Source organism: Mustela nigripes, chromosome 3, assembly GCF_022355385.1.
Source record: "Mustela nigripes isolate SB6536 chromosome 3, MUSNIG.SB6536, whole genome shotgun sequence".
NCBI lineage: Eukaryota > Metazoa > Chordata > Mammalia > Carnivora > Mustelidae > Mustela > Mustela nigripes.
In genome coordinates this window covers 191,540,286-191,551,388 of record NC_081559.1, presented here as the reverse complement: position 1 = coordinate 191,551,388, position 11,103 = coordinate 191,540,286, and positions in this window count along the sequence as shown.

Below are 11,103 nucleotides of genomic sequence, written 5' to 3'. Positions count from 1 at the left end.
TCTCAGAGCCGCCAGCCACCAGCCACATCAATACCAAAGGCAGCTGTTCCGGTGTGACCACACTGCAAGGAAGGGCTAGGTTTTAAAACCTGAATGATTTTGCCCTGAATACCAGCCTGTGGCTGTGATTCTGAGAAACTTATTCAATATATGGTTATTGGCCAGAAGATACACATAAACATATGAGGATATCTTTCTCTGAATTGATATTCAGGGAAGTATGAGTAAGGATCATAAGACATCATTCCTCAGACATTCAAATAGTCAAAGTTGAGAAGTAAAAAAAAATAATAATAATAAAGAAAGAAAGAAAAAGAAAAAGAAAGAAATCTACTGGCTAGGAGATTGTATATCAATAGGGTGACTAAAAAATATATAAAAATCCTCGAAATTTCTCAAACTCTCATTGACACAAGAATGGATATGTGATTTAATGTATATTCAATATAGCATTAGAGCTGTTCCATCAATAGTGTGAAAAAAATTCAGTTGCATAGTTTTCAATAAAAAGATAGGTCTCAAGATACACAGCATAAGATGTTTTCTCTTAAAAATATTTTATTTATTTGAAAGAGAGAGAATGAGACAGAGAGAACATGAGAGATGGGAGAGGCAGAAGGAGAAGTAGACTCCCTGCTGACTTGATCCCTGGGCTCCAGGATCATGGTCTGAGCCCAAGGCAGTTGCTTAACTAACTGAACCACCCAGGCACCCCTACAGCCTAAGATCTTTCAAAAATAAGGTCAGAAAAACTACCAAATACCTAAATGTACTTTCTTCGGATACATATAGATGCAAAAAAAAAAAATAATAATGCAAAACAAGGGAATGATAATTTGGAATCGTGGTTATGCTGGGTGGGGGCAGGAGGTACAGTGAATGGAGGAAGATCACACAGAGGGATCAACATTTTTATGCTGGTATTAAGTTGCTTATAAAACTTTTAATAGTGTTTGTTATTCACAGAGAATAAAGAAAAGAACACCTTGCGTGGACTAGTAAAGAGGGTTGCATGTATCAAAGACTGTAACTATTCATTTTTGTGCAATTGACCTTGAACCCATGAGCAAAAAAATAGTTAATGACACGAAATATGTAGTCTCCTAATGTTAGGTGGAAACAATGGATCAAACTATATTTTCAGTGGGACTCCAAAGCCCTATAATGGTAAACACTGGTGGGTAGGGAAGGAAGTGTGAGGCTCTGGATCGTTTCTCCGTTTACTCCCGGACACTCTCTGAAATCTGATGATCTATGGAATGGCTTTTGGATAAATGAGGATGTTGCCTCCTGCTGCCTTGCATTATGCTGTCAGTCTTCACATACCTAATTCTTTTGTTTTTTTCTCCACGCTTAGGTAGTTGGCCCCATGATTAGAAAATAGTAACAGCTAACCTTTATGGAAGTCTTATAAGCATTTACTGTGCATTAATACACTGCATTCTGATAGTCTCACTATTATTTTTTATCCTCATTTTATAGAAGAGGAAAATAAGGCTCAGTGAGGCTAAAGAAACTGCCCAAGTTTCTATTGCTAAGAAGTGACACTTCTGCCAGAACCATAGGGTTTTTGTGTGTGTGTTTTTTTTTTTTTTAATTTCTTTTCAGTGTAACAGAATTCATTGTTTTTGCACCACACCCAGTGCTCCACGCAATACGTGCCCTCAATACCCACCACCAGGCTCACCCAACCTCCTAACCCCTGCCGCCCCTTCAAAACCCTCAGATTGTTTTTCAGAGTCCATAGTCTCTCATGGTTCATCTCCCCCTGATTTCCCTCAACTCCCTTCTCCTCTCCATCTCCCGATGTCCTCCGTGTTATTTGTTATGCTCCACAAGTAACTGAAACCATATTAAAATTGACTCTCTTTGCTTGACTTATTTCACTCAGCATAATCTCTTCCAGTCCCATCCATGTTGCTACAAAAGTTGGGTATTCGTCCTTTCTGATGGAGGCATCATACTCCATAGTGTATATGGACCACATCTTCCTTATCCATTTGTCCGTTGAAGGGCATCTTGGTTCTTTCCACAGTTTGGTGACTGTGGACATTGCTGCTATGAACATTGGGGTACAGATGGCCCTTCTTTTCACTCCATCTGTATCTTTGGGGTAAATACCCAGTAGTGCAATGGCAAGGTTATAGGGAAGCTCTACTTTAATTTCTTAAGGAATCTCCACACTGTTCTCCAAAGTGGCTGCACCAACTTGCATCCCCACCAACAGTATAAGAGGGTTCCCCTTTCTTCACATCCTCTCCAACACACGTTGTTTCCTGTCTTGCTAATTTTGGCCATTCTAACTGGTGTAAGGTGGTATCTCAGTGTGGTTTTGATTTAAATCTCCCTGATGGCTAGTGATGATGAACATTTTTTTCATGTGTCTAATAGCCATTTGTATGTCTTCATTGGAGAAGTGTCTGTTCATGTCTTCTGCCCATAGGTTATTAATTAATATTGAAAGGACAGATAAAGGAATCCAGGGTTCACCATGCTCTGATGAACATGGAAGATTGCTCCTACAGAAAAGCTGTATTAGCAGTCCCCCAAATTCTCCAAATAAAATCCATCTCCTCTACCTGGTCTTTATTGCTGAGATCTTAATATGCTTTGTGCCCATACTTACATGCTGTATTATTCCTTACACACACAAAATATAATAATGCCTCTTAACACTTTTCAAATGAGTGAATAGCTCTATGAATATTTGTTCCCTGGGGCCAGTGTCTGGGGTTGTTGTGGTCTTCGTGAGAAGGAGACATTCACCAGGTCTGTTGTATAAATGATCTATCCCCTCAAGGAAGTCAATAGACACTGCCCTTGGGGCTCAGACAACCTGAAGCCATTAGTACTCAATATTTGTGCCAGAATCTTTCCATCAATACAAACATCTCTAGCAATCCATGTTCGCACTTAAGAGAAATATTTCCAAGAGGAAATGAGCCACAGGATCCAGCAGTAGATAAAATTTAAGCACATATGGTATCATTACAGACCTCAGGAAATGCACTTTTCCCTCCTCTACTTCACCTGCTCAAGCAGTGGGTCCTGGGGTGCTGGGTACTCTTCTTTTTATTTTTTAATTTATTTTTTATTTTTTCAGCGTTACAGTATTCATTATTTTTGCACCACACCCAGTGCTCCATGCAATCCGTGCCCTCTCCAATAACCACCACCTGGATCCCCCAACCTCCCACTCCCCGTCCCTTCAAAACCCTCAAATTGTTTTTCAGAGTCCTTAGTCTCTCATGGTTCACCTCCCCTTCCAATTTCCCTCAACTCCCTTCTCCTCTCCATCTCCCCATGTCCTCCATGCTATTTGTTATGCTCCACAAATAAGTGAAACTATATGATAATTGACTCTCTCTGCTTGACTTATTTCATTCAGCATGATCTCCTCCAGTCCCATTCATGTTGCTACAAAAGTTGGGTATTCATCCTTTCTGATGGAGGCATAATACTTCATAGTGTATATGGATCACATCTTCCTTATCCATTCGTCCATTGAAGGGCATCTTGGTTCTTTCCACAGTTTGGCGACCATGGCCATTGCTGCTATAAACATTGGGGTACAGATGGCCCTTCTTTTCACTCCATCTGTATCTTTGGGGTAAATACCCAGTAGTGCAATGGCAGGGTCATAGGGAAGCTCTATTTTTAATTTCTTGAGGAATCTCCACACTGTTCTCCAAAGTGACTGCACCAACTTGCATTCCCACCAACAGTGTAAGAGGGTTCCCCTTTCTTCACATCCTCTCCAACACACATTGTTTCCTGTGTTGCTAATTTTGGCCATTCTAACTGGTGTAAGGTGATATCTCAATTTGAATCTCTTCTTAGGTGCAGCAACAAGAAAGTGTAGCGGCTGGGACCTGCGTGGAAAAAGGCAAGGGTGCATAAAGGGAGCCAGAAGGGCTGTGAGCAGCACATCTACGTAGGGGGAGCATATACTCAGACAAATTACTCAGCCTCTTCTACTGCCCAATTTTAAAATGAGAATCTACCAAACACCCGGCTTTGTGAAAATGACATAATGAAACAGATTTTAATTCCTACCCACTTCAAAGTAGTTCCAATGCAGTGACCTGCTTATTTATTCCTCAGCCTAGCAAATGTCTGTGGAGAGCCCACTTCTCAATGCCCGGGACGTCACAGAGAGGAAAACAAGGTCTCTGTGGAACTCACATCCTAGATGGAGACTGACAACAAAAGAACTGGATGTTTAGAGGAACAGAAAAAGTAAAGACCAGCATGATATATATGATATATGTAGTACTTTCTAGATTATATTACCTATATATCTATACATAAATATCTTTTTTTTTTTTCTAGATGCAAAAAGATGACGGGACCTTTGAGGTTTATCTGAATTTACTGCTTTTGATTCTTGACTCTACTCAAAACAAGATGTCATTCTCCATCTGCTCAAAATCTCCCGTGATGTGCTGTTCATTTCCTTAGACGATGCTCAAACTCCTTTCCTAGTATGTTCTTTAGGGATATCGTCTTTATGTCAGCATGAATTCAGGTTGCTCAAACCTCTTGCCTTTGACCCTAACTCTACTTCTACGTAGGAGATCTAACTCATCTGGCACACGACCACCCTCAGGACTTTGGAGGGACCCTTCACATCCACCTTGAGGCAAAGAATCACCTACCACTCCAGACCCAGAATGTTCCTTTTCCACATGTTTTATGTGTGACTCAAGTGCTAGACACTATCATGTGGACTAGGAAAATGGGTAACAACTGAAAAATGTCCCATTTGGAGAGGTTCACACTTGGGTTGAGGATCGGGATACAAACAGGGGAATTATATAATACTACAGTTTGTGCCACTCAAGAGGTAAATGCAGTGTGCCATCAGTGTGAATAGAAGTGAGTATCTCTTCTCCAGGCACTGGATTCTTCATGAAGAGTCTACATGAAAATGCACTGGAGGTTGACCCACCTTGAATTTTGAACCTTCACATTCTGGTTCAGTAGGAAGGAATAAAAACAAGAGCCAAACTAGTGCCACGATAGCTGTGCCTGAATTATAAAAATCTTGCTCTTCCATGGACAAGGAGACTTGCTCATGGCATGTGTGTGTGTGTGTGTGTGTGTGTGTGTGTGTGTGTGAGAGACAGAGATTGAGAGGAAGGGATAGTGTGTGTGTTAGGGGCAGAGAAGATTATAAAAGGGAAAATGGGTGAGAAATATAAGCTGTACTTTTCTACACTTGAGTTATCTCCACAGTTGGTCAAAGTGCTATATTTGTGAGTGACAAAGGTGCCCACTCCCATCTGTTAACTCAAATATGTGTTCACCAATATACATTCTCATGGCTGGTTTAAAATAAGCTCAGTCTGCAAAGACATATTGTGCATGAGAAATATGTTAGTTGCTTACATAACATCTTTTTCCCAAAGTGCCCCAGGCATTGCCAGTTCAGAGGAGAGTACACAGGAAGCAGGGGCCACCCTTCATGGTGCAGGAGAAAGGGGCTGTGTGGGTCATCCCTTTACATTCAGGCAGTTCTGAGTTCTAACACTCTCTCTGCCATTTATTAGCCCTCTGACCTTGGTCAAATCACTTTGCTTCTTTAAGCTCCACATTTATAAAAAGCTTTGGATGTGCCATGAAACTCTATGGCTGTTATTTTCACAAACAATATTGAGATGATGCCTATGGGAATGAAGTGTGATGGAGGATGTATTTTAGAAAAGCCATTCTGGCAATAGTCTGTCTTGGGGCTGGGGCAGGCATTGGGGATTAAGAGAGGTCACGGGCAAGTTTAAAAGACTGTTCCAGTTTCCTAGGTTAGAATTTGAAAAGAAAGTTAGGATTTTTCAGAAACCACTTTGCCAGGCTACCTGGCTTGTAACAGGAAGCTTCTGGGACCAACTTTGCCTTGAAAAGGCATGGATGGCTTTACAGTGGAGGTTGTATTTAGCTGACACTTGGACCATAAGTAGAAGTTTTGCAAGCAAGAGAGAGCAGATGAAGCATCCCGTGAAGATGGGAGAGAGAATACAAAAGAGCAAAGGTACAGAAGTGTATATGCCTTAGGAGGATAAGTTGCAATTATCTGGTGAGGTGGGTTGCAGGGCGTGAGGTTGGGACGTCTGATGCACACAGTGATAGGAGCTGGAGATGACTAAGATCAGGGACAGACTGTAATGGTTCTGGCTTGCCTTCCATACTTACCTACTTTTTTCAAAGTAGGTCAATCTACTTGTGGATATATAAGTTGCAGATTTATATAAACAATTATAACTTGCATATTCAACACTTGGTTATCACACACCCTCATCACATACCACCATGACTATACTGTGTTTCTCTTTTTATATCCTTCCCAGCTTGCAAACACTTTGTTTCTTGCCTGTCAGAACCACTTCCCTCCATGTTGCCTACATGCTGATTTTTGACCTCTAAGACTTCCTTCATGGCCTCTTCTGCCCTGGATGGCTCAGTGCTATAAGATTCCACAATTCTATATGTCTTAGATAAGTGTGCACTGAGACAGGCACCAGGCACCAGTATCTTGGTTCCAACAAAGAAGAGACCTCTCCTACCCCAGCCACCCCCGACTGGTCAAGAGCCACAGTGTCAAACCTTCCCTCTCCTCTGCTCTGACCATCCATTGAGAGAGGAAGTGGCATGTTGGAAGACCTCAGGAGATGTGGGGGATGAGGAAAAATCACACTGGCTCTATCCTACCCACAATCAGCTTTATGAGTTTCAGTTTCAAAAATTTTATTCTTTTTTTTTGTGGGGGGGGGGGTGTTGGAGCTGGAGAGTATTTCTTAAGTTTTTATTTAAATTAAAGGTTGTTATATAGTGCAATATTTGTACCAGGGGCACAGTATAGTGATTCAACACCACCATGCAACACTGGGAGCTCATCAGATCTGTTCGTTTTTAAGGTAGAGCACTGTCCTTAACACCTCAGATGGCACATGCATGACTGCACATTTCTCTCACACTGCTAGATGATGAGAAGACAAATATGATCCAACCCCTCATTCCTTCCAGGTGTCTTAAGCTTTTCTTGGATCAAGTTGACCTTTATCTATAATTGTCTGAATGATTCCAATACTAGTAAAAATGATGGTACATAGATATTAAATCCAGCACTAAGTAGTTTCCTTTGGAGAAGATGGACCAATTTATCCCATGTTGGTGAAAATAATTAACTTTGGTGTTTTCACGCTGTGTGTGCATGTGAAGTGATGTAGTTTTCAGAAACAGTCACCTGCACACACACTTACTTAGATGCTCACAATCTTTTCAGATCATTGTTTTCATTTTTCAGGTAAAAAAATGAGGTAGGAAAGTGTATATGTTTCCCCAGTGTTACTGCACTAATTAATTCACAGAGTACATGTGGAGAAGGGGGAGTGTGGGTTCAGTTTTTCCCAGAAGCTACTCAAGGGCTCTTTCCCCCAGTCCACACTCTACCATCATGTTTATATCTCTTACACTCACATAATTCATCATAGATCCTGGAACCCAGGATGTTGTTAATTTCTGCAGCACTGATATTAAGATAAGGAAGCAGCTCATTTTCTTAGAGCCTGGTGTTTTTTGTTTTCCATGCGAGAGAGTGATATGAATGAGATGATCATGCTCTAGACTTTGGGAATGGTGCATGGTGAGGTTGTTGTGTTGAGTGGGGAAGTACTCATTTGAGACAATGATGATTAGAGAAACTTAAAATTGTCTCAACCATTTTGGATGTGACAGAAGTAGGGGTTGAAGTCAGGGCATTGATCCAGGGAGATGATATCAAGAAAGATAATTTTCAACACAAGGTAAAACTCTTCATAGTGTACTCTGGGGCTACAGTAGAAGAACAGTAGAAGTGGAAGAAAACAGGAGAAATAATGGCACTAAGTGTGTGAGGGACTCTCAGAAGTGCTATATTTACATCACAGCACCAAGTTAATTTGGATTGTGGAGAATGAAGTTCCAATGTTTAAGTAAAAATAATTTCACATTCCTGACTAAGAAATTCAAGTTTTTCATCCATTTGGGAGAAAAAAATATGAACTACTTGGTAAGTGTCAGTGATGGTAAACACGAACAGGTATAGGTATCCATTCACTGCTGGAGGAAATGCAGATTTATAGGCCACATCAGAAGTAATTTTGAAAAATGATGTTACAACATGAAATTCATAGACTACATGACCTAGAATATTAATTTCTACTGGTTACCCTAGAGAAAAAACAAGGAGGCAGGTACAAAAGTGCTCATTAGAGCACTGTATATAATACTAACCATTATAAATTCATTGTAAAGTCTAATAATAGGGGAATGGCTATGTAAATATGTATATTCATCTCTTATAATACCACAAGACAGTTAAAAGCAATGATTTATAAGTATATGTACTGATAGAGAAAGTCATCCAAGACATATTATTGAGTGATGAGTATAAGGGAAACAATGTATATAGTATATACAATGTAAATACAATATGATATCATATATAAATATATTTATACAGTATTATTTATTGTGTTATTATTATTATTATGCATTTGGTATTATTATGCATTTTTTAACAAAACATATATAATTAATGGTATGGAAGGTTATGCCTCAAACTCAGAATACAAGGGAGTCTTCATAGGGGGTTTTAACTTGTAAGAGATTGGGCTATTGACCTTACTTCTTCATTCCACACTGTACCCATGCCCTGGGGATGAGATCTTTAAGTTACTCTCATTAATGGGTGGGATATCAGTACCCATGACTTCACTCTGGTTTTACCTATACTTGCTTTGGTTTATATAATAAGGTTGAGATAACAGCACCATGTCTGAGTGTAAGTTTTAAGACATCTTATGTGTTTCTGCTTCTCTGTCTTTCCATAAGAAAAACATTCCCGGGATGCCCACTAGTCACAGGAAAAGGTTGAAAGTGACATGGATACGAGCTGCCCCAGGCAACCTCCAGACTTGCAGTGAGAAGCAGAGCTGCATGCCTTGGAGTAGACCAGCTGTACCCACCAGTCTGCATTTGTAGGTGAAACTAGGGTAGTGTTTTAAGCTACCGAGCTTTGGGCTGGATTGTTACGCGCCATTATCATGGTGATAGTTGACTAATACATTACCTTATTTCTGATATTTATTTATTTTTAAAAATAAACAAAGAGAATAAAACAAGGGACACAAATACATTTGTGAAAATATTTTAAAAGAACGTTAGCTAATGTTTGTAAATATGTTTTGGAGGTTATTGTTTTATTGAATATGGAAATGGAAGGCTGCTTTTTTAAAAAGACATATACATCTCTATATTTATTGCAGTTTTTTTTTTAATTTTATTATGTTAGTTACCATAAAATACATCATTGGGGGGTGGTGGGATGGGTGAACCTGGTGGTAGGTATTAAGGTATTAAGTATTGCATGGAGCATGGGGTGCTGTACATGAATAAGGAATCTTGGAACACTGCATTGGAAGCCCACTTTTTAAAAGCTGAGGGTGGGAGCACCTGGATGGCTCAGTCACTGGATGTCTGCTTTTGGCTCGGGTCATGGTCCTGGGGTCCTGGGATCAAGCCCCACATTGGGCTAACTATTCAGCGGGAAGCCTGCTTCTCCCTCTCCCACTCCCCCTGCTTGTGTTCCCTCTCTCACTGTGTCTCTCTCTGTCAAATAAATAAATAAATAGATAAATAAATAAACACATAAATCTTTAAAAGCTGAAGGTGGAGAGGACAGATTGCAGAATAAAATGTGTATGTACTACTATTTGTAAATGACAGTGGGCATTGTCTGTATTTTTACCTATGGCTACAAGTGAACTATTTGACCATGGACAAGTCATTTTACACTTCTGGAGGGGATTTTTGTTCATTTGTTTTTTGTTTTTGTTTTGCAAGTAAAATGAATTGTTTACCAAATGAAAGTCTCTTAGACGGTGTATATTCCAAGATGCTGCATCCTGCCCCACATGCCTCACGGTGCCACATACAATTGCTCCAATCCCAGACGCTGTTTAGCCTCTGTGTTCTGAACTAAGGGAAAGTGAGGGAAACAATTTATTCTGACACATTTTTCTCAGAATCTCATGATTTCCTATATTTCATTCCTCAGAATGTCAATCTCCTGTTAAGTCAAAAAAAAAAAAAAAACTTTGAAATATAATTTCCTTGTTGTTTTCCCTTCCCACAAGGCCATTGTCATGTCAGTTTTATTTTAATGGAGGAGAATAAAAATACACATTTGTTTTTTTTGTTTGTTTGTTTACAATTTTAGAAAAAGAAACTCAGACATTTATATTTATTGAGTTCAAAGTATTTACCAGGGTATGGTCAAGAATGTTGCACAGAGATTAGAAGAAGTGTGACAGTTGAAATAACCAAATTTTAGGGTCTAAAAGATCTCGGTTTGGTATTAAATGGGCCATAGCCAGTTATGAGCCTTTGAAAATGGACTCAACTTTTCTGAGGCCATGTGGCTAAGTTCTAAAATGCTAACATAAACTTCCATAGGTGCTCAAGAGCATTAAAGGAAATAAATGCAAGTTAGGAATTTAGAAGCTAGTGTAAAATAGAGAATCAGTAGCTCTACTGTCCACACTCCTTATGACACTCTTGGGAAGTGAATTATTTCAAAAACATGTATAGAAAGACTTTCTAAACTTTAAAAAGATTCAAATAAGAAGAAAGAACATGATAATAAGCATATATATGGGGATTAATGAATAGAAAGCAGACAAATAATAAAGAAAATCAAAATATGGCTCTTTTGAAAAATCAGTCAATGGACCAACGTCTCATTAGACTGATAAAACAAAAATAGAGAATTCAAACATTATTAGTATCAGGAATGAAAGAGCATATATATCTATAGCAGTGTCTACAGAAAGAAAACAAGATGGAAATTAATGAAATAATACACATTGTAATGAGAAAGATAGGAAGTCTTTTTTTTTTTTTTTAAGAAGATAAAGATGGTAATGATGTCCCTTGTTGTTAAAAAGAGCTGGTTTAGAGAAGGTCTAATGTTAGAACATATCTAGCGATAACAAAAATCTATCACCTCTATGTTCAACTGTCAATCTGTTCATTCATTCATTCACCCATTCATTTTATTCATTATGT